The 24254-nt window shown below is 41.7% G+C and overlaps 1 pseudogene across 1 annotated transcript; it reads right to left on the reverse strand.

The window, feature by feature from the left end:
* Positions 1-7731: 7731 nt before the first annotated feature.
* LOC311626149 (small ribosomal subunit protein eS26-like) lies at positions 7732-8087 on the reverse strand (annotated as a pseudogene). Its single transcript has one exon. The product of its transcript is annotated as a small ribosomal subunit protein eS26-like (transcript).
* Positions 8088-24254: the final 16167 nt, after the last annotated feature.

The following is a 24254-nucleotide window of genomic DNA, read 5'->3' on the forward strand; positions in this document are numbered from 1 at the left end:
AACACCTTTTCTGACTGCTTATTGGCTAAGCTCCCTGTATGCCACTGGTAATATTCTTAGTAATTTGAGTATAAGAATCCAAAAAGGTGATCTAGGCTTTTTCCACCACACTCCTGGAGAAAAAAAACAACGAAGGTCTGCTGCTGGATGGCTAAGAAATGTCATATCCTGCCGTAGGCGGTTGGCTCAGTGGATAATGCCTAGGTTTGCCATCCACAAGGTCCGGGTTAGATTCTGATCAAGGGCATGTACCTAAGTTGCAGGTTCCTCTCTGGCCGGGGTCCAGGTCAGGACTCATGCAGGAGGCAACCAATCAAACTGTCCCTCTCACTTTGATGTTTCTCTCTGTCTTTCCCTTTCTCTTCCACATTCTCTAAAAATCAATGGAAACATATCCTCAGGTGAGGAAAAAGGAAAGAAAGAAAGGAAGAAAGAAAGAAAGAAAGAAAGAAAGAAAGAAAGAAAGAAAGAAAGAAAGGAAGAAAGAAAGATCATATCCTATGAAAGACACATCTTGAAAATGCCTAAAGAAAGTTGTCATTTTTTCATGATGAAGGGACTGGAGTCTGTGTTAATGAAAACACCTTGGTGGCTGTGGTGACTGGCAGTGGCTGCAGCAGCGCAGTGATGGGGCTGGTGCCTTCCCTGATCAGCCTGGTTGTCTCCCACAAAGAGAGGCCAGAGCCTAAGCAACTGTCATGGAGGAATGACCAGAACGACTGGATGCTATGACCACCAGGGGGGAGCACTGCTCAGCAGGAAGCTGGGCTCACGGCTGGTGAGAGCAGTGGAAAGGCAGGAGAGGCACTGTTCTGTGGCAGTGCTAAGGAGCAGCCAGCCAAGTGATAAGGAGCAGCAAGCAGGTAAGGAGCGAGGGATCCTGGACTGCAAGAGGGATATCCAACTGCTGGCTTAGGCCTGCTCCCCACAGGGACATCCCCAAGGAGTCCTGGACTATGTAGGCTGGGCTGAGGGACCTCTCCTCCCCACATGAATTTTGAGCATCAGACCTCTAATCTACAATAAAATCATTCCTTACCTTTTTTTTTTCTTTCTATTTTCAGTTTATATTTTATTATACGTGACTTGCCAATTAGATGATACGTTAAAATTATCCAGGATTAAAAATAAAGTATGAGCATTTTCATGAAAATCATCCTTGTTCATTTTAAGTACTTCCCTGAGGAATTATGCACAAAATTAATATTCTCACTGACTTTAGCAATGGGCCAGAGATGTAGACCTTTAAGAAAGAAGATAACTACCAAGAAGGTCTTCTGGTGGCTAACTGGGCTCACATTTAAACACATTGCCTAGAGCAGTGTTTCCCAAACTTCTCTCATGATGAGAATCACCTGGTGGAGCTGTTAAAATACAGATTTCTGAATCCCAACTAAGAAATGCTAAACTAAAATTTTTGGGAACATATAGATAAAATTGTACACTTAACTAGTGCTCTAAGCCAGTGTTTTTCAACCTTTTTTGGGCAAAGGCACACTTGTTTCATGAAAAAAATCACGAGGCACACCACCATTAGAAAATGTTAAAAAATTTAACTCTGTGCCTATATTGATTATATATAAAGTAATTCTCTTGAATAGGAATCAAATAAACACAAAGAAAGTATTTTATAATTACTTTATTATGAAATATTAAGTAAACAAAATAGTGAAAAATTATAAAATTCTTGTCTTGTCTGCACCTACGGCACACCAGGCAACATGTGCCGCGGAACAGCGGTTGAAAAACGCTGCTCTAAGCTAAGTTAAGTAGGGACTGGAGTCTGTGTTGATGAAAACAACTTGGCAGCTGTGGTGACTGACAGTGGCTGCAGCAGCAGGGTGATGGGGCTGGTGCCTTCCCCTGGTCAGCCCGGTACATATTGGGAACATATAGGTAAAATTGTACACTTAACTAGTGCTCTAAGGCAGCGTTTTTCAACCGCTGTTCCGTGGCACACTAGTGTGCCGCGAGATGTTGCCTGGTGTGCCGTAAGTGCAGACAAGACAAGAATTTTATAATTTTTCACTATTTTGTTTACTTAATATTTCATAATAAAGTAATTATAAAATACTTTCTTTGTCTTTATTTGATTCCTATTCAAGAGAATTACTTTATATATAGTCAATATAGGCACAGAGTTAAATTTTTTAACATTTTCTAATGGTGGTGTGCCTCGTGATTTTTTTCATGAAACAAGTGTGCCTTTGCCCAAAAAAGGTTGAAAAACACTGCTCTAAGGTAAGTTAAGTATACAATTTTACCTATATGTTCCCAAAAATTCTAGTTTAGCACTTCTTAGTTGAGATTCAGGAATCTGTATTTTAACAACTCCACCAGGTGATTCTCATCATGAGAGAAGTTTGGGAAACACTGGCCTAGAGCAATGCTTCTTGCTGCTCTTGGAAGGTTCTGGAAGCTTGGGAGCATCTGCGCTGGCACACAAGACCTGCTGAGCAGACTGTGGTACCTTTAGAAGCTGGTGGATCCAAAGACAGACAAATGGCTGAAAATGCAGTCTCGATGTGGCTTCTATGCTAGTATATCCTTATGATACCATTGTGATAACCCTGTTATTATTTAATAGGAAAGGAATAAAGAGAAGACCAGATAATATAGGCATGCTATTTACAGCTTTGCTAATTTAACACTCTCCAAGTCTGTTCCCCACTGATTGATGGGGAAGGGGCTGGACAAAGGCAGTTTGGGTGCATGCCCAGCAAGGTCTGAGTGATGTGGGAAGACGCTTACCTGTCTGTCAACCACACCCGGGAACAGGGAATTGGCCAGAATAAGTGTGGCTACTGCAAAGGCAGGAAATCTGAATATTTAAACTTCTGGACAAAGGAGGTTCGCTCCCTTGTCTCTCGACCCTCTTGGGATGCGTGCTGCAGGGGACATGCTCCCTTGCATTTTCCCGGGTGGCTCACAGCCGTGCAGACGCCACACAACGGACTAATGGACTTTAATTAACCCGATGCTGGGCTGGACCTGGCTGCATGGAGGGAAGTCTGGTCATTGGCTGTGCTTTTGGCTCTGCTGGAACCCCTGCTGCACCTTTGTCAGGACTGGGTTAGGGGCATGGGACTTGCACCCTGGAAAATAAAGTCTTTTACCATATCTCATCTCCCCGAGGGGCTTCTGAAAATGCTTATTTCAGCAGTATTCCAAGATGAGAAATCTGACCCCCTAATTTCTCTGGTAACACTTAGTTGTAAGACTTTTGTTTAGCTAGATTTCAGGCAGTGTTGAATGATGGTTGTTCTGTAGTTTAGTTGTAATTTTTTCTAAAACCATTTCCTATTCTTCCTTTTTTTTTTTTTTTTGAATCCTCAGTGAGGATATACAGTATTTTCCATTGCTTTTTAGAGAGAGTGGAAGGGGAGAGAGAAGAGAGAAACATTGCGGTGAGAGAGATACATCTATTGGTTACCTACCACTCGCACCATGACCAGGGCCCAGGATAAAGCCTGCAATTCTGGTCCAAGGCACATGCCCTTGGCTGGGAGGTACGTGCCCTTGGCTGGGAATCAAACCCGAGATTATTTGGTCCACAGGCTGACGCTCTAACCACTGAGGCAAACCAGCCAAGAAACCATTTCCTGTTCTTGAGAGATGCCTTTTATAAGCTTCTGGAGAGGAAAGAAAGGAGGAAATTTGATTTGATTATTGTAAAAACTCCACTGGTATCTAAATTGCTTTGTAAGTTTGTAATATTTCAATATGAGCTATAGTTTTTACTTGATTACACCTGCCAGAGTTACCCTCAAAGGTGTGGAATTTCTTTTATTTATTTATTTATTTTTAATATTTTATTGATTTGTTGACAGAGAGGAAGGGAGAAGGATAGAGCGTTAGAAACATCGATGAGAGAGAAACATCGATCAACTGCTTCCTGCAAACCTCCTACTGGGGACGTGCCCGCAACCAAGGTACATGCCCTTGACCGGAATTGAACCTGGGACCTTCCAGTCCTCAGGTTGATGCTCTATCCACTGAGCCAAACCGGTTAGGGCTGTGGATTTTCTTTTAATAATGTGGCTGTCAACACTGCCAAATATATTTCTGAGACTTTGGAATCCTACCACCTAGAAAGGAATGGATATTTTTCAAATATATGAATTCTAATTTAGACTAAGCCTGGTGTTTCCACTGAGATTGCTTTACTGTAAGTGATTTTTCCCCCCTAATTTAATAGTGGTCAGGATTATGACCTCTAGAAGAATGAGTTTTAGGCATTAATCCAATGGGGAGAAAGAGGATAATAGGAAAGTAACTAACATTTACTGAGGCTTATTTGTCAAGACTGTGTTAGGCACTATGCCCATGCACTTGACTTCCCTTAATCCTCACATTAACACCACAAAGAAGGTAGAGTGCTTGTTTGTTTTGACCCACAGTTTTATTGGTGAGGGCCCTTTGCCTTTGAGAGGCTAACTTAAAAAAATAGGTATTTATTTAATCGGGACCGGTTTGGCTCAATGGATAGAGCGTCGGCTTGGGGACTGAAGGGTCCCGGGTTCGATTCCGGTCAAGGGCATGTACCTTGGTTGCGGGCATATCCCCAGTAGGGGGTGTGCAAGAGGCAGCTGATCGATGACTCTCTCTCATCGATGTTTCTGACTCTCTATCTCTCCTCCTTCCTCTCTGTACAAAATCAATAAAATATATTTAAAAAAAATAGGTATTTATTGATTTTTAGGAAGAGAAAAAGGGGGAGGGGAGAGAAATGCTGATTTGTTACTCCACTTATTTATGCACTCATTGGTTAATTCTTTTTAAAAAATATATATATTTTATTGATTTTTTTACATAGAGGGTTAGAGAGTTAGAAACATTGATGAGAGAAAATCATCAATCAGCTGCTTCTTGCACATCACCCACTGGGGATGTGCCCGCAACCAAGGTACATGCCCTTGACTGGAATCGAACCCACGACCTTTCAGTCCACAGGCCAACATTCTATCTACTGAGCCAAACCGGTTTCGGCTCATTGATTGATTCTTGTATGTACTCTGACCAGGGATGGAACCTACAACTTTGGCCTATTGGAAATGCTCTAACCAACTGAGTGACCTGGCCAGGGCAACTTAAAAAAAAAAAAAAAAAATTATTGGGATGACATTGGTTAGTAATATTATATAGTTTTCCGGTGTACACATCTCTAATGTATCATCTGTATATTATATTGTATGTTCACCACCCCAGTCTGAGAGGTTAATTTATCTGCCATCCTGAGCCAGTGAGGGACAAAAAGCCTGTGTGAGAACTGAAGTGCTCCAAAGCCCATACTCATGACTAGACCAGACTGGGAAAGAGAGTGAAAAGGCTGGAGACCCACATTGAGGAGTTTAGTTCCTTGGAATTTGATTACTCAGTCTTCTTGTTCCTGAGAAATCCTTGGAGATAATTAATCCCTTTGTGCCTCTGTTAGCCAACAGCACTGTACAAAGACTGAAGTCACATGTACCCTTAGACTCTCAGATCCCAGCACTGACTCGCTGATGTTTCTAGCCCCTTGCAAGGGGTTTTCCCAAACCAGCTGTCCGTGGGAGCAATCAAGTTCCAACCCCGATTCCGACAGGGAAGGTTTGGTCATCTCTATCACGCCTCCATGGGAAAAAAAATGAAACTGACAGATTAAGGGAACAATTCCAAGAATAATTTTGGCACTCCATTTAAGACTGGAAAATAATTTTCCTTCTTATTTGGGCAAGAAAAGTACCTCAAGAACAGGAAAAACCTGCAGGAGAGGCCAGCCTAGAGCCCTTTTCCTCTTCCCCTCTGCCCGGGTTTATGTCTGTACAACAGCTGGACTATTTGCTGTTTTCCTGAGTTTGTACTTAGTTGGAAATATGTGCATCAGTGAAGTAAAAAATCAAACCAAATAGCACAACTTCAGAATGGGAGAGACAACAATCTTTTTAAGTACAAGAATTAAACTAAAGCCGAAACCGGTTTGGCTCAGTGGATAGAGTGTCGGCCTGTGGACTGAAAGGTCCTGGGTTCGATTCCAGTCAAGGGCATGTACCTTGGTTGTGAGCACATCCCCGGTAGGGGATGTGCAGGGGGCAGCTGATCGATGTTTCTCTCTCATCGATGTTTCTAACTCTCTATCTCTCTCCCTTCCTCCTGTAAAAAAAATCAAGAAAATATATTTTTTTTTAAAAAGAATTAAACTAAAACTCCAGCCTCATCTAAAGGTATGTTTTTTAAATCTAAGAATTATATTTTGCAATATTAAATATACCATTTTTGGAAAAGCCACTCCTTTAGAATCTTCTTGCTTACTATTTTCAAATTTCCTTTCTCACAGCCATTGCATATAGTGCAAGGAGATTAGGGACATTTGTGCTAAAATGCATTCCTGATGAATTGGTATAGTCCCTCTGGAACTTTGATGAAGGACACATGGGCAACATTTATCAAAATTATAGCACAAAATCACAAACTTTTTGACTCAGAAATGTCACATCCAGGAATTTCTATGATAAACATACTTACATATGCACTGATATATGAAATGGTTGTTCTGCACCATAGTTTACAAAAAGGCAAAAAAGAATGGAAACAACCTAAATGTCAACAAATGTCTAGTTTGTTGCAATGAAATACCATTCACTGAACAGAATAAATTAGGGAGCTACTATTTAATGTATTGATATTTAATGATCTCTATAATATATTGATAAACCAAAAAGCCAAGTGCAGAACAGTGTGGAAAGTATAGACAAAAGTCTACTTGTATGGGGGTAGGGTTGGATGTATACGTTTTTGCTTTATGTATAAAAACTGTCTCTAGAAGAACACAGAGAAATTTGTAACATTGATATTTCAAAAAACTGAGTAGCTGTTAAGATGGAGACCTCACTGTATGCTGTTTGTATCAATTGTGTTTGGAACTACATAAAAAATTTCAAAGGGTAAATTTTAATTGAAAAGATTGGTAATTAAGCTATAACAAAATAAGCATAACCCATAACAATAGTTTTTTTTTATTTTAAATAATATGATTTGTTTTTTCTTTAATGAAATAGTAAATAACAAAAATTGTGAAGTTATATGTCTCACCCTAACACCTGGACATTTTAAAGCTCTCTTTACAATAACATTGAATCAAAGAAAAATCTAGGAGAAGATTCAAGACCAAACTGCAAACTGTACAGAAGGTAGATATTATGAAATTTCTAGATAGTTTTATGGTCTCAAAGTGTCTCTCCAGAGATTGCTTATGAGTTGCAAGGAGCAAAAGAGTATACATAGAAGAAGCCAGAAGACACCTTGAGGGGATGATCAAAATCAGCATCACCAATCAAAGACAGACAAGACATCTTGTGGTACCCCGAAAAGGGCACAAATCTCTTACAGGAACATAAAACCAGATTCTAATCAAGGAGAAACCCAAATTCTAATAACTGACCTGTATTCTTTAAAAAATGTCAATATTGCCAAAACCAGTTTGGCTCAGTCGATAGAGCGTCAGCCTGTGGATTTAAGGGTCCCAGGTCAAGGGCATGTACCTTGGTTGCGGGCACATCCCCAGTGGGAGGTGTGCAAGAGGCAGCTGATCAATGATTCTCTTTCATCGATGTCTCTAACTCTCTATCCCTCTCTCTTCCCCTCTGTAAAAAATCAATAAAATATATTTATTTATTTATTTATTTTTTGAAATATAACTTCCATTTATTTTCCCCCAGAGAACTTTTCTTCACTCTTTAAAGTCTTAGTCCCTTACATGGGCTTTGGTGGAGGTCGTGGTGCAGGCCTAAATCAAGGTGGGGGTGTTCGGTCCTTTCGGGCTTCAAGAGACCAATTCCTGACTACCTTGCTGTGAATGGCACAGCTCACACAGTAGTGCAGCTTCACATACAGCCTGGGAAGCACAGGCGTCAAAGACACTGGCTTCAGAGATGTCCCTGACGGCCGCAGCCTCCACTATGTTTCGAATGACAAACTTCTTAATGACCTTGTCCTTGGGCACGCACCAGGCACAGTTGGTGCAACAAATAGGCTGCACATGGCCTCGGCCTTTTTTGGCATAACCGTTATTCCTTCTTTTCTTGGTCATCTTGGAAACGAGGACCCGAGAGAGCTCAATAAAATATATATTTTTTAAATGTCAATGTTATGAAAAGCTGACTGTTCCCCATTAAAAGAGACTAAACAGACATAACATCTGCATTCAGTATGTCTTTCTGGACTGGGTTTTGCACTAATAGGAAAATTAATATTACAAAGGATATTATTGGGACAATTCACAAAATCAAATTATGGATTGTAGATTAGATAAAAGTAACGTACCAATGGCTCTATCTGACATATTGTTCTTCAGAAGTACATGTAATTATAGTAAGAGTAAAGGAATGTGCATGCAACTTACTCTCAAATGGTTGACAAAAAATAAGCATGCATAATTATACATCCTATATAATGAAGAGGTAATATGCAAATTGACTGTCTCTCAATACACAAGATGGCTGCCCCCATGTGGACACAAGATGGCTGCCACAAGATGGTTGGCAGGGGAGGGCAGTTGTGGGCGATCAGGCCATCAGGAGAGGGCAGTGGGGAGGGACTAGGCCTAAAAAGAGAGGACAGTTGGGGGTGACCAGGCTAGCAGGGGAGGGCAGTTGGGGTTGACCAGGCTGGCAAGGGGAGGGCAATTAGGGGCAATCTGGCCAGCAGGGGAGTAGTTAGGCATCAATCAGGCTGGCAGGGGAGTGGTTAGAGGTGATTAGGCTGGCAGGCAGAAGCAGTTAGGGGCAATCAGGCAGGCAGGCAGGCAGGCAGTCGAGCAGTTTAGGAACCAGCAGTCCTGGATTGTGAGAGGGGTCCTAGATTGGAGAAAGTGCAGGCTGGGCTGAGGGACATCCCCCCACCCCCATGCATGAATTTTGTGCACTGGGCCTCTAGTGCATATATATGTATACATATATATATAGTGAATTATAAAGCAAATGTGGCAAAATGTCAAAATTTGATGGATTCATTGTAAATGTACTATTGACACTAATTACTCACTTTAAAAATGGTTAATTTTATATTATGTGAATTTCACTTCAATCAATGAAAAACAAAGGATGAACTTGAGTTAAGGGGTGTAAAAGGTATCCAAAATTTCTCTGTACTGTTCTTAGAAGTTTAAAATCATTTCAAAATAAAAAGTTAAGGAATTTCTATATATCAGTTAAGGTCAAGGAACATAGAAACTGTAGTAGGTAATTCTACAGAGAGAATTTGATTTGGAAATTAAATTAGTGATTCAGACAGTAAAGGACTGAAAAGCAAAGGGGCAAGGTGGTGACTCCGAGGTAATGCCTGCAGTAGCAGCTACCTTACTCCAGGAGAGGTACTATGGCAGTGCGGAGACTCAATGGGAGTAGCTTAGGGGGCAGCTTAGGGAGCCTGGAAAAGAAGCTGCAGGCTCTGGGCATCTGCTGTTGGCCCTGCCAGGGCAAAGAGGCATTGCTGGCCAAAGTTCCAGCTTCCTCCTCCTGCCTTCAAGTCTCCCTAGTGTCCCCTGTTGGCAGAACCTAACAGCAGCCAGCTGACAAAGATGCAATGTAATCTGAAGAATTCTAACCTCACGTCACAAAGCTCAGCATGGAGGTTTCAAAACCACTGGCAAATAGGACACAAGGTACTTGGAAAGTAATTTTTAATGGGTGTGAAGGTGACAGATTGTATAGGTTAACAGACATACTCTACATATCAGAATTCTGAGATCTTAGTTAATACTAGAGGCCCGATGCATGAAATCTGTGCAAGAGTAGGCCTTCCTTCCCCCGGCTGCTGGCACCAGCTTCCTTCTGGCACTCACTTCCTTCTGGCACCAGGACATAGGCTTCCCTCTGGCACTCACTTCCTCTGGCACCAGGACATAGGCTTCCCTCTGGCACTCACTTCCTTCTGGCATCCACCTGGCTTCATCCGGAAGGTGGTCCAGAAGGATGTCTAGTCTAATTAGCATATTATGCTTTTATTATTTATGGACTAGAGGCCTGATGCACAAAATTTGTGCAAGGGGCTTGGCCCTCGCAGGACTGCCTGCCTAGCCCTCAGCCCCAGCTTCTTCTGGAAGGTCATTCGGCTGTCCAGTGTAATTACAATAGTATATCACTTTTTTACTATTATAGATATATTGTAGATTGATTAACATTGAATTTATGTCCAACAATGCTATAACTCATACCCAAATGAAGCTCATCTAGCACATGTATTTTCTCCTTAAGGTTCATCACAATCTTTTTTCTTTTCTTTCTTTTTTAAATATATTTTATTGATTTTTTTTTAAAGAGAGGAAGAGAGGGATAGAGAGTTAGAAACATCGATGAGAGAGTCATCAATCAGCTGCCTCTTGCACACCCCCTACTGGGGATGTGCCCGCAACCAAGGTACATGCCCTTGACCGGGATCCAACATGGGACCTTTCAGTCCGCAGGCAGACACTCTATCCACTGAGCCAAACCGGTTTCAGCACAATCTTTTTTCAGGTAGGAACAATAGGCAATACTTAGCACTTAATGTGTATGTGTGGTTTTTTGTTTATTTGTGTTTTTTTTTTGGGGGGGGGGGGCATAAACAGAAAAATCACCAGCAAAACACACAAAAATGTGGACAATGTGCAACTAAATATCAATAGATCTTGGAAAGGACACTTATTTATCACATGAGAGCTAAAATAAGAAGGCAGATTGTCCCTTATTCTGTCTCCGTGGGGAACAACAGGCATATCAGCCAATTCAACTTTTTACCATTCAGTGCAAGGCTGAAATGGCTGCTCAAGTGTCTGAGGATCACGGTTTATAAGTACGGCAGACAGTTCTCACATGGCTCCTAGTGATCTCTGCTTCCTGGTATTTACATCCTTGGACTTTTCTCCTTAATGACTCACTTCTAAGGAACAGAATATGGCAAGAGTGATGGATTGAAACTTCTCTCACGAGGTTACTGTAGGAGAGGAAAAAAACCCTTTTGCTTCTAAATTCTCAGCAGAAGCCTCTGTAATAAAGGCACAGGTTAACAAAAGAAAAACAAACCGAGATAGTAATGCGAATATCTTATATGTACATGGGAAGGACTCAGGAAAAGAGTAAGTCAAAGACACAGCTTAGGCCCTGGCTAAAGTGGTTCAGTTGGTTGGTGTTGTCCCATGCACCAAAAGGTTGCCAGTTCAATTCCCAGCCAAAGGCACAAACATGCCTAGGTTGTAGGCTTGATCCCTGGTAGTGAAACAGGAATTTTGGGGGGTGAAAAAGACAGGTTTTAGGAAATTATAGAAATTTTGGAAATTAAGGGGACCATGGAGGAACACAGGACTGCAGAGCAGCAGAAGGTATATTTCCCTAGAATAGGGAAGCTGAAAAGCTGCAAAAGGTACATTTCCATAGAATGAGGAAGCTGGGAACAGCAAAAGGTCTATATTTACAAAATAAAGAGGAGGAAGCCCTTCATCCAGAAGGAGAAGAAGAAAGCCCAAAGGGAATAGGAAAACAATAAGGAAGGAGGGAGAACCTCACCTGTCCTGTGTGAGGTTCAACCTTTGAGCCTAGCAGTTACTATAGTAACCAGTGTAAAAGAAAAGTGACCAATCAGAGAGGGTATCAAGGCACCAGGATCTGCAGCCTTTATAAGCCACAGGGAAAAGGAACTCAGTGGGACCCATTTCCCCTCCCCACCTGGGAGTCAGTTCTGTGGGACTCTTCCCCCTCCCTACGTGGGAGTCTGTACTTGTTTTTTAGTAAATTTCCACCTTTGCCATACCATCTTCTGTTTGTGGATTTATTCTTTGATTCTGGTGGACTAAGAATTTGGGTTCCAGTCCAAAAATTTGATTTCAGTAGGCGGAGTGCAGGGGGGCAGCCAATTGATGTTAGCTCTCACATTGATGTTTCTTTCTCTCCCTTTCCCTTATTCTCTCTCTAAAAATCAATAAAATATATATTTTTTAAAAAGGTGGCTTATAACTGTGGTCTATATAGTACCTTTCAGGAAGAGCTATAAATTTGTAGAGGAATGATAGGACAAAAGTCATTTTAGCCTTCCAAGGGTGGAAAGGTAAATATGTAGGAAACTAATGGAAGAGTAAGACTAGTTAGTAAAGTGTCTTTTGTAGGAGCCATTTCCAGGTGATATAAGTATGAACTGATAAACTTTTGTCCTTCCTGAAAGGAAAAGAGGGACACCTTTAAATATTTGTGTCTTACTTTTAGGCAAATACAGGGAGGGCAGAGGGGTTTTCTAGTATTTGTTCTCAATTGCCTTCAGTTCAAAATAATTTTTTATATCAGAGGGCCATATTTGGGGGGGACATTTTGGTTTCCTTCTGTGAGTTTCATCTTACTGGTATTTTTTATTCTTCTTTTATGCCTGCTCCGATGGAGAAGGCTGCCTGTCAAAGAACTGACAGCAAACCTCGGACCAATAGCGCACAAGGAACTGAATTCTACCAACATCACTGAGTGAACTTGAAGATGGTTCTAGTCCAATTGAACCTGGAGTTGTCTTTGATCAACACCTTGATTGACACTTTGTGATAGCTCCTGAAGTAGAAAGGCCAGTGAAGTCTGGATTTCTGACACATTGAAACTGTGAGATAATAAATGTATGCTTGCTTTTTAATTGATTTTGAGAGGAAAAAAAAAAAAAATATATATATATATATATATATATATATATATATATATATATATATATATTAGAGAGAGAGAGAGAGAGAGAGAGAGAGGGAGGGAGGAACATTGACTTGTTGTTCCACTCATTTATGCATTCATTGGTTGATTCTTAAATGTGCCTTGACCCTGGATTGAACCCAAAATCTTGGTGCATTGGGACAATGCTCTCATCCAGTGGTGGGCAAACTTTGAGAATGGAAATATGAAAAAGGGGCTCCTTTTCCCCTTTGCACTTAGGGAACTTGTAGAAAGATTAAAATTGGGAAATATAGGTACTGAAGACAGAAACTTAATGGCAGAGTTTGTGTAGCAGTTTGTGTGTTTCACCACTCCCAAGCCATTGTCTCCTCTACCTAATGCACACCTGAGAATTCTAACACACCACACCTGGTGACTGTGCTGAGCGTCCAGCCTGCAGGCTGGGACCATGGGGCCTCCCTTCCCACAGGGAAGGGCCCTGTCACCTTGGTTTGTTAATCTTAAATTCGGATGCAAGGGGGGGACCTCCCAGGGTCAGAGTTCATATCTCCTAACCAATATTGACTTTGCATTGCACTGCAAAGACAACACTGGAAAGTGTTTTTGTTCTAAAAAGGGCACAGATCTACAGTGACCCTGGCTCCATGTCAACTCCTGACTCGAGAGGTCATCAGGTTATTTTGTCCTATTCTCTCCTGTCCCAGCTTGGGACAAGGGCCGATCTGTGGGGAAACTGAGTGTGCACTTCCTGGTCCCGGAAGAGGATGAGGAGGGGCCCCTGAACTATATGGAGGTTTGGAGAGGAGTCTGGGGGTTGGGATTTTGCTCTGAGACCAGGACCTGGACAGGGAGGTCAGGCTCACAGGGAAGGAATGAGGCCGAGACCACCATCAGAGGGACTTCAGATTTCCGGTGTGGTTTGCTTCTTCAGGGTTGAGTGGCTGACACAATCTCATGTTGAGAGGTGAGATCAGGGCATCCTCAGGTTTTCTCTGTGAACTATCCCAACTGGTTAACACTTCCGGAGGGCTTACTGTGTGACTGGCACCAGTCTACCAATGTGCTTGCTTTTTTTAAAAAAAAATTAAATTATTTATTGTTTAAAGTATTACATAATTCTCCTTTTTCCCTCATTGACCTCTCCCCTGCCGCCCCCACCCCAGCACATGCTCTCACCCCACCCCTCCCATCTATGTCCATTGGCTTTGCTCCTATGCATGCATACAAGTCCTTTGGTTGATCTCTTACCCCCTCACCCCTCACCTTCCCTCATGGGTTGGACAGTCTGTTTGATGCTTCTATGACTCTGGTTCTATTTTTGTTCATCAGTTTACATTGTTCATTACATTACACAAATGAGTGAGATCATGTGATATTTTTCTTTACAAAAGCTTAGCTGTTGTAAATTGTGTTGCTATGAACATAGGGGTGCGTATATTCTTTCTGGTTGGTGTTTCTGATTTTTTGGGATATATTCCTAGAAGTGGGATCACTGGGTCAAATGGGAGTTCCATGTTTAATATTTTGAGGAAACTCTAAAATATTAAACATGGCTCCACATGTTTCTCCACAGTGGCTGCACCAGTCTGCATACCCATCAACAGTGCATGAGGGTTCCTTTTCTCCACATCCTCTCCAGCACTTGCTTGTTGATTTGTTGATGATAGCCATTCTGACAGGTATGAGATGCTACCTCATTGTTGTTTTGATTTGTATCTCTTGAATAATTAGTGACTTTGAGCATGTTTTCATTTGTCTCTCAGCCTTCTGTATATTTTCTTTTGAAAAGTGTCTATTTAGGTCCTTTGCCCATTTTTTGATTAGATTGTTTATCTTCCTTTTGTTAATTGTATGAGTTCCCTATAATTTTGGAGATTAAACCCTTATCAGAGATAACATTGGCAAATGTCTGCTATTTTTCTGCCTATGGCTTTTTTTTAAGGATTTTTATGGTTTTCACCTAACATTAAGTTCTTTATTCATTTTGAGTTTATTTTTGTGTATGGTGTAAGTTGGTGGTCTAGTTTCATTTTTTTCATGTATCTGTCCAATTTTCCCAACACCATTTATTGAAGAGACTGTCTTGATTATATTAGATGTTCTTTCCTCCTTTGCTAAATATTAATTGAGCATATGGTTTGGGTCAATTTCTGGATTCTCTGTTCTGTTCCATTGGTCTATATGACTGTTCTTGTGCCAGAACCAGGAAGTTTTGAGAACAGTGACTTTGTAGTATAACTTGATATATGGTATTATGATCCTTCTAACTTTGTTCTTCTTAAGATTGCTGCAGTTATTTGGGGTTGTTTTTTTTTTTTTTTTTTTTATTCCAGATGAATTTTTGGAGAGTTTGTTCTAGATCTTTGAAGTATGTTGTTGGTACTTTAATGGGGATTGCATTGAATCTGTATATTGCTTTGGGTAGGATGGACATTTTAATGATGTTGAACATAGTATATTCTTCCATTTGTTTAAGTCTTCCTCTATTTCTTTTTTCAGCATCCTGTAATTTTCTGAGTACAGATCCTCTTGGTTAAATTTATTTCTAGGTATCTTAATTTTTTTTTTGTTGTTGCAATGGTAAATGGGATTGTTTTTATTTATTTATTTATTTTTCTTGACTTTTAACATAGCTTCTACATTTAAAAAAAAAAGTATATTTTATTGATTTTTTACAGAGAGGAAGAGAGAAGGATAGAGAGTTAGAAACATCGATGAGAGAGAATCATTGATCAGCTGCCTCTTGCACACCCCCAAAAGGGAATGTGCCCGCAACCAAGGTACATGCCCTTGATCAGAATCGAACCTGGGATCTTTCAGTCCGCAGGCCAATCCTCTGTTCACTGAGCCAAACTGGTTTTGGTGGGATTGTTTTTTGTTTTTTTTTCATTTTGTGAGTTCATTATTAGTGTATAAAAAAGTATAGATTTCTGGGTATTATTTTGTATTCTGCTACATTGCCAAATTCATTTATTAAATCTAGTAGTTTTTTGATGGAGTCTTTAGGATTTTCTATGTACAGTATCATATCATGTGTGATTATTGACAATTTTACTTCTTCTTTTCCAATTTGGATGTTTTTTATTTCTTCTTTTTGTCTGATCACTATGGCTAGCACTTCCAGTACTATGTCAAACAGGAGTAGTGAAAGTGGGCATCCCTGTATTGTTGCTGTTCTTAAGGGAAATGGTTTTAGTTTTTGCCCATTGAGTATGATGTTAGCTGTAGGTTTGTCATATAAGGCTTTTATATTGAGGTATGATCCTTTTATTCCCACTTTGCTGAGAGTTTTTATCAAGAAAGGGTGTTGGATTTTGTCAAATGCCTTTTCTGAATCAATTGATATGATTATGTGATTTTTGTCTCTCAGTTTGTTTATGTGATGTATCATGTTTATTGATTTTCGGATATTGCACCAGCCTTGTATTCCTGGAATAAATCTCACTTGGTCATTACATCTTTCTAATGTAATGCTGGATCCGATTTGCTAGAATTTTGTTGAGAATTTTAGCATCTATGTTCAACAGGGATATTGGGCTGTAATTCTCTTTCTTTTTAGTGTCTTCATCTGGATTTGCAATTAGGGTGAGACAGAAACTTAATGGAAGAGTTTGCATAACAGTGTAGAGACCTGTTTCACCGCTCCCAAGTCATTGTCTCCTCCATGTAATGCACACCTGAGAATTCTAACCTCCCATGCCCGCGGCTGTGCTGAGATCCGGACTGCAGACTGGGACCTCAGGGCCCCACTTCCCACAGAGAAGGGCCCTGGGGCCTTGGTTTGCTAATCTTACCTCCACATTACCCACAATAGGAATGGAGCCTGCAACCTGGGCATGTGCCTGACTGGGAATGGGACCATGACCTCTTGGTTCATAGGATGACGTTCAACCACTGAACTAAACTGGCCTAGCCAGAATAATTTTCTTAAATGGCCTGTCTGCTTGAAAGATCAAGGACAAACCCCTTAACAAGGCTCAAAAGATCATTCACACTCTGGCCTCTGCTCTCCACTCCAGCCTCATGCCACCTTTCCCGTGCCCCGCCGGACCTTGCCCTCCAGCCCAGCTCACTCACTGGTATTCCTTACCTAGGCCAGGGCCTCTCTCCACACCTTTACCTGTACACTCACCTGCCTGAAATACCCTCCCCAATCCTCTTCCCAGAAAGCCTTTCCAGGACCCCAAAATCTGGGTTGATTTTCCTGGTACTTGGGACCTGAGCATAGCACCTACCATGTAGTAATGTGTTTACATGCCATCTTCCCTCACTGAACTTAGAGCTCCTTGGGAAAGACTGTCCACTTTATCCTTCCTGGAATTGCTGGTGTACCTTACAAAACCTTCAGGCATGCATGCAATAAGCCTTCATAAATACTTTCTGAATGACGGTGTGAATGAGGACGTTTTGTACATTTTACCATAGAAGTGAAGAGAAAGAAGTCATTCATGAGGGCTTGGCTTGTCTTTTGGAGAATGTGACGTTTCAGACCTGTTTCTTGGGAGGGCCCAGGCTTGGCAGGGGTTGTGCATGTTGGCAAGCAGGTTTCTAGAGGTGAAGGTGAGCTTGGGAAGCTGAGGAGGAGGATGGGGGGGGGGGGGGGGGGGGAAGCTTGCCCAGATTGAGGAGTGGCTGCAGGCAGGAAACTTTCAAGAAAATAAAAGTTTTTAACCCACCTTGCTGAGGTGCATGAGCCTTAATTATTAAGGTATCAGAAAACAATTGAAGACAGTACATAGTTGGGCTTCTCATATGGATGGGACCATTAGAAGGCCATTCTCCAGAAGAGCCACTTCTGAATGTGTTGTAGGCAGGTGTGTGACCCATGTGATGTGATCCATGTGATGTGACCCATGAGGTCAGACCAAACCTGGGCTCAGCAACCTCGGTACTTGGGTTCTGGCTAGGAAATAATTCAAAGTCCAGATCCAAACTATAAGAAAACATTTATTGGGTAAATTTCAGAGGTAGAAAAAGTAATTCCTAGACGAAATGAGCTTAGGAAAAAAGTTCTAGAGGTAAAGAAAGGGCCTTTGGAGCTTGTGAGAGAGGAAACTACTGGTCATGTGCCCGGCGAGTGGGGAGGGGAAGGAAAAGGGAAATGGAGAGGGAAAGGAAAGGCACGGGCATACTCCTTGAAGGGAGAGGGACAGGGTCCTCCATCTTAAGGGTTTTAAGGATGGATATGTTAGGAAAGGTCCCAGGAAAAGATATATATAAATTAAAATATATATATATATATTAATATATATTAAAAATATATATATTTTTATTAAATATATTTTTATTGATTTCAGAGAAGTAAGGGTGTTATGCCCAGACTTTGTGAACCCCAAGGACCACCAGAGAGCCAAGTCCAATGCAATAAACAAAAGAGCCTCTTCCATGCTAGCAAGGACTCTGTCCCACTCAAGCCGATAGCATGGCGGAAGAGAGAGCGAATTTAGCCCAGCCTGGGGGTTTTACATCGGTGGTGATGCCACTGCTTTGGCTGACCCTGATTGGTTGGGTGAGGGCTAGGATCCAGTTACACAAAATGGAGAATAACTCCGCCCTGCCCCAGAGTGGAGTCAGGGTTCTAGTCAGGAGTTCGCTTCGCCCTGCCCTGCTCTCTCAAGGGAAAGGGAGAGAGAGATAGAAACATATATGACGAGAGAGAATCATTGACTGGCTGCCTCCTGCATGCCCCAAACGAGTTGAAGATGCAACCTGGGCACAGAAACGAACTGTGGCCTCCTGCTTTATGGGATGAAGCTCAACCACTGAGCCACGCCAGCCAGGCCCAGGGAAAGATCTCAATAAAACATTCAGTATCCTTCCAGGTGTGTCCTTTCAGGGTGTGGCCTCCACTGATTGGTTCGTCAGCACCAGAGCAGGGGTCATTATTCAATGCAGCTGGTCCTGAGGTCAGCCACGGCTGGTTTTGTTGCTTTTCTGGACCTGGAGCTAAAATACAACTGAGGCCTAGATGCAATCTCTATGGAGGAAAGGTCTCGGGGTCCAAACTGCAAGACCAGCAGTAAGGTAGGAGGGGATAGGTCACCCTGGGGGCAAGGCCCCACCCTACAATTACTAGGCTCCTGGAGCTTTCCAACCTGTGACCTCTATATCTGGTCCATCTTTGTCCTTACTCTGCTCTTGTCTAACTGCCTACAGCAATTCACCATCTGTGCTGGTGTCAACACTCACCCTCGTAGGAAGCAAGTAGAATCGTTCTTTCTTCATTTGGGCCAGGCTGCTTTGAGATGGTCCAGACTGTCCCAGGGAGGAAGAAGAATTCTGAGAACAGGGGAAGCATTAGCCCAAGGGTAGGTGGGGTGAACTCCCAGAAAGCCAAGTGGCAGAAGACATCCCTGAATCTTCAGGATTCTGCATCTCCTAGGCCCTTTTAAAGCTGCAAGGGGCACCTTCATTGCTTGTCTTAATCTTGTTGACTCCCCAGGGCTAGTTCTTTGATTGCTGTGCTTCAGAATATTTGCATATGAATGAGATACAAGGGGATAATAGTTACCTTTCAGGACCAGAATTGGAAGAGGATTGACCTTCAACTCTTCCAGAAATCTCTACAGCAACTTCATGTGGTGGTGAGTTCTTTCAGAGGATGGGCTGGGTGGGGCTCAAACCTTTTATTCTCTGTCAACTGGTTTTAGGCTGAGCGGAGATAGGGGAGGATGAAATTTCTCTTTTAGGTAGGCATCCCTGTCCCCTTCATTCCTGCCCTGCACTCTGTCACTTCACTCCACAGCGGCCTGTGCTCCCACTGAGTCAGCAACCCTTCTCCTGCAGTTGCCACCAGGCACAGAAGGTCACCAGGTTGGAAAGCCCCAGGTGCCTAGCAGTGGACAATCCATTGTAGAGTGGGACCTTGCCCCCAGGGCTAGAGTTTTTGTGGTTGTTCCCCTTCAGTGATGGCTTTCTGATGCCAAATCTCTTCCCTGAATTTTAGCCAAAAAATGGGACCCTTCAGTGACAGAAAGAATTAAAAAAAAAAATAAAAATAAAAAAAAAATATATATATATATATATATATATATATATATATATATATATATATATATATATATTTCAGAGAGGAAGGCAGAGGGAGAGAGAAATTAGAAACATCAGTGATGAAAGAGAATCATTGATTGGCTGCCTCCTGCACACCCCACATTGTGGATGAAACCTGTAACCCAGGCGTGTGCCCTTGATCGGAATCGAACTCGGGACCCTTGAGTTTGCAGGCCAACACTCTATGAGAGAAAACATGCTTAAGCCCTGGCTGGGTAGCTCAGATGGTTAGAGTGTCGTCCCGACATACCAAGGTAGTGCATTTGATTTCTGGTAAGAGCAAAGACAAGAATCAACCAATGAGTGCATGAGTGGGTGGAACAACAAGTTGATCCCTCTCTCTCTCTCTCTCTCTCTCTCTCTCTCTCTCTCTCTCTCTCTCTCTCTCTCTCTCTCCCTCTTTCTCTCTCTTTCCCTCCCTCTCTTCTCTCCTTCCCTCCCTTTCTTTCAAATAAATAACAAAATTAAAAATGAAAAAGAATGCTTAAACATAATTGCAAAGAAAACTGGGGAATATATATATATCTTTCCCAAATTGGGCCTCATGGAAGAAAGATTGCTCATCACTAATCCATGCTCAGTTTACTACCTTCTCAAGGTTTCAGGGAGAGCCACACAGGTCCTTTAGTACTCAAGACTATGAGATCCTTAAAGCTGGAGACTGTGTCATATTTATCCCTGGAGTGGCCACACAGTTGACGTTCAGTACACATGTTTGTATATTTAGAAGAGAAGTCTCCCGTCACACCCTTCCCTTTCTGCATAAATCATAGACTTGGGTCTTGCCCATGCCAAACCAAACCAAACCAAATAAGTGTCACATAGTCTGTCATCTTCCTTGCCTCACTTTCATTTCCCCCTCTCATCGGCCATAGCTACTGTTTTTTTCTCTGTCTTTCTAGAAAAAGAGGAATAGCTAGTTCCACTCTATTCCCCCACATTATGAAATCCGCTGTCAGTTTCCATTACTCACAGAAATTGTACTCATCACATTCATCAGTAGCTTCTTCATTGAGAAACCAGATGGGCCTTGTTTAGTCTCTTAGCATGGGTTGTTCTTTGTTTTTTCACCTTGATATGTTTCCATCAAGGCTTCAACAACACAGATAAAGACAAATACTGTATGAATTCACTTAAATGTGGAATCTGAATAAAACCAAACTCATAGGAACAGAGCATAGAACGGTGTCTGTCTGTGGCTGGGGTTGGGGGTTTGTGTGGGTAGGGGAAATGGGGCGATGCTGGCCAAAGGGTACAAACTTCTATTATAGTTATAAGATGGACAAGTTCTGGGAATCTAATGAACAACATGGGAACTATAACTAACAATAGAAGAGCTGTTATGAGGGTTAAGTTACTGTAATTCTTTAAAGGACTTAGGAAAATGCCTAGCATATAATCACAACATTTTGTGATAGTGAAGATGATAATGAAGACGAAGAAAATAATGATGATGATTTATATTAGTGATGTGTGCCTGGGTTTAAAACCTGATGATCCTGCTCATAATCTGTTTCAATATGTTTATAAGAGTTTGAATATGTTTCTATAGTTCTCTTGGCCTTAGCTTCCTCATCTGTAAATGTAATCACCGCACAGGCAATACATATGTATCACATAAGATTGTTATGAGGAATAAATAAGATCATGTATAGTGCCTGGATCATAGTAAGCCCAGTGATATGAAGTTTTTCTTAAAAGTCAAAACGAACTAGCATAATAATGTCTATTTAGAGCACTTTGAGAACAACCACATAAATGAGGCACTTGTTATAATGTCAATTCATTTCCACTGGATGGCAGTAGACACCACCAAATATAGTTTAGCACCTAGTCTCACTTTTGTAGCTAAACTGAAGTGTGGTGAGAGTGCATATGTTATTTCAAATGAGTGAACGATACATCTGCTTGTGGTTTTATTTCAAATAAACATTTTTTCAGTTATTTTTCAAACACTGACAGACTAGAATTATTTTTGTTGTTGTTGTTGTTAATCCTCACCTGAGGTGATTTTTTCCATTGATTTTTAGAGAAAGTGGAAGGGAGAGGTAGAGACACAGAGAGAGAAACTTCAATGTGAGATGGACACATCAATAGGTTGCCTTCCATGTGCACCCTGACTGGGGCTGGAGATCGAGCCTGCAACTGAGGCGGAGAATCTAATCCAAGACTCTTCAGACCACATGCCAACACTGTATCCACTGAACCCAACTGGGTAGAGTCAGAATGTAAACTTCTCGAGGCCAAGGAGTTTTAGTATGTTTGTTCACTGCTAAACCCAGTTCCTAGGACAGTGCATATATAGCCATTTATAATTAATTGTGAAATGGATGAATGAATAAAATGGGTAGGAACATATTCTTTTTTTGTATAGTAGGGATGGATTATTTAAAAATAATGACATTGCCCAGCCATATTGCTCAGTGATTGAGCATCAACCCATGAATCAAGAGATTACTGGTCCAATTCCTGGTCAGGGCATATGCCCGGGTGTGGGTTCGATCCCTAATAGGGTGCAGCCCTATCAGTGATTCTCTCTGCAAAAATCATGCTTAAATTTCTCTCTCCCTCTCCCTTCCTCTCTGAAAGCAGTAAAAATATTTAAAAAAAAAAACCAACTGAAAACCTATTCCTACTTATTTTTAAGAAATGACATTTTTTTCTTTGATTTTTTTGTTAACTTCTGTTATTATTACTATTATTTTGAAATATTTTTATTGATTTCAGAATGAGGAAGGGAGAGGAGAGGGAGACAGAAACATCAATGATGAGAGAGAATCATCAATCACTGCCTCTGCACTCTTCCACTGGGAATTGAACTGTGACCTCCTGGTTCATCTGTCGATGCTCAACCTTTGAGTCACCCCATCCAGGTATATTATTATTTTATAATCCTCACCTGAGAATATTTTTCCCATTGATTTTTAGACAGAGTGGAAGGGAGGAAGGAGTGCCAGAGAGAAAGAGAGAGGGAGGGTGTGTGTGTGTGGGGGGGGGGTGGGGAGGGGGAGAGAAACACCAATGTGAGAGAGACCCATCAATTGGTTGCCTCCCACTCTCACCCCAACAAGGGCCAGGGATCAAACCTGCAAAGGAGGTACATGTCCTTGACTAGGAATCGAACCCAAGATCCTTTGGTTCTCAGGCCAGCACTCTAACTACTGAACCAAACGGCCAAGGCTCTGTAAACTTCTAAATGTGACCCTGCAAAGTACCTACCAATATTTCAAAAAGGCCTCAGTTGGGAAGGAAAAAATTTTCATCTACTATTTCAGGTTCTTTTGGCTTATCTAATAATTAAATCGACATAAGACAGATTAACAGAAGAAAAACATTGTTTTTCTTTTTTAAAAAATATATTTTTTATTGATTTCAGAGAAGAAGAGAGAGAGAGAGATAGAAACATCAATGATGAGAGAGGATCACTGTCTGCCTCCTGCATGCCCCCTACTGGGGGATTGAGCCTGCAACTTGAGCATGTGCCCCTGACTGAAATCGAACCTGGGACTCTCCAGTCCACAGGCTGACGCTCTATCCACTGAACCAAAGCAGCTAGGGTGAAAAACAAATTAAATTACATACATACATACATGCCGAAACTGGTTTGGCTCAGTGGCTAGAGCGTCGGCCTGCGGACTGAGAGGTCCCAGGTTCGATTCCAGTCAAGGGCATATATATTGGTTGCGGGCACATCCCCAGTAGGGGGTGTGCAGGAGGCAGCTGATCGATGTTCCTCTCTCATCAATGTTTCTAGCTCTCTATTCTTCTCCCTTCCTCTCTGTAAAAAAAATCAATAAAATATATTTAAAAAATATATTACATACATACAGGAGCCCCATTAAAAAAAATATGAGACCCAAGAGCCTTAGGTATGTGGATATGTCATTGTAAGAAATGGGACAGGGGCATGGGGCTTCCAGGGGGAGGAGGGAAATTTATAGGACAACAAGAAAAACAGATGTTTGGCGATTAGATGTTTGCTATGTCACACAGATGATAGCTATCTCTGGTAATTTAAAGACATGCTGGCACCTGTATTCACAGGCAGACCAGCAGCAAGTGACAGAAAACTGAAGTGAAAAGATCTCTATAGGCACAATCAGTAAGATAATTCAGCATAAAAGAACAATGATTTTTTTCTTTAAAACAATGATTTTGAATGAAGTGACCAGGTAATAGGGCTGACAAAGATTTTATATTGCCTAGACACCTTAGGAAGTTTTCATTCATTTTGAGCTGTGGAGACCTAAGGCAGCAGTATGTACCTAAGAAAGGACTGAAAACCCAACCACAGGACTGACGGCAGGACACATCTCCTAGCTCATCTTGGTGTTCCCTTTAACAAGCAAGCCGATCATCAGCATCGGACATCTGTGTTTGGCACATTTGGCCAGGGGTCAGTCAACTAAGGCCCGTGGTCTAGATGTGGCCCACCGCCTTTTCTGTAAAGCTGTCCCGGAGCCATGCTCACTCATAGACTGGAGTCCCTGCTGCTTTTGCACAGCAGTGACAGAGTTGACAAGTTGTGACACTCTGGAATGACTTGCACGG

This window comes from Pipistrellus hanaki, assembly GCF_964339955.1.
Source record: "Pipistrellus hanaki genome assembly, chromosome: 1".
In the NCBI taxonomy this organism is placed as follows: Eukaryota; Metazoa; Chordata; class Mammalia; order Chiroptera; family Vespertilionidae; genus Pipistrellus; species Pipistrellus hanaki.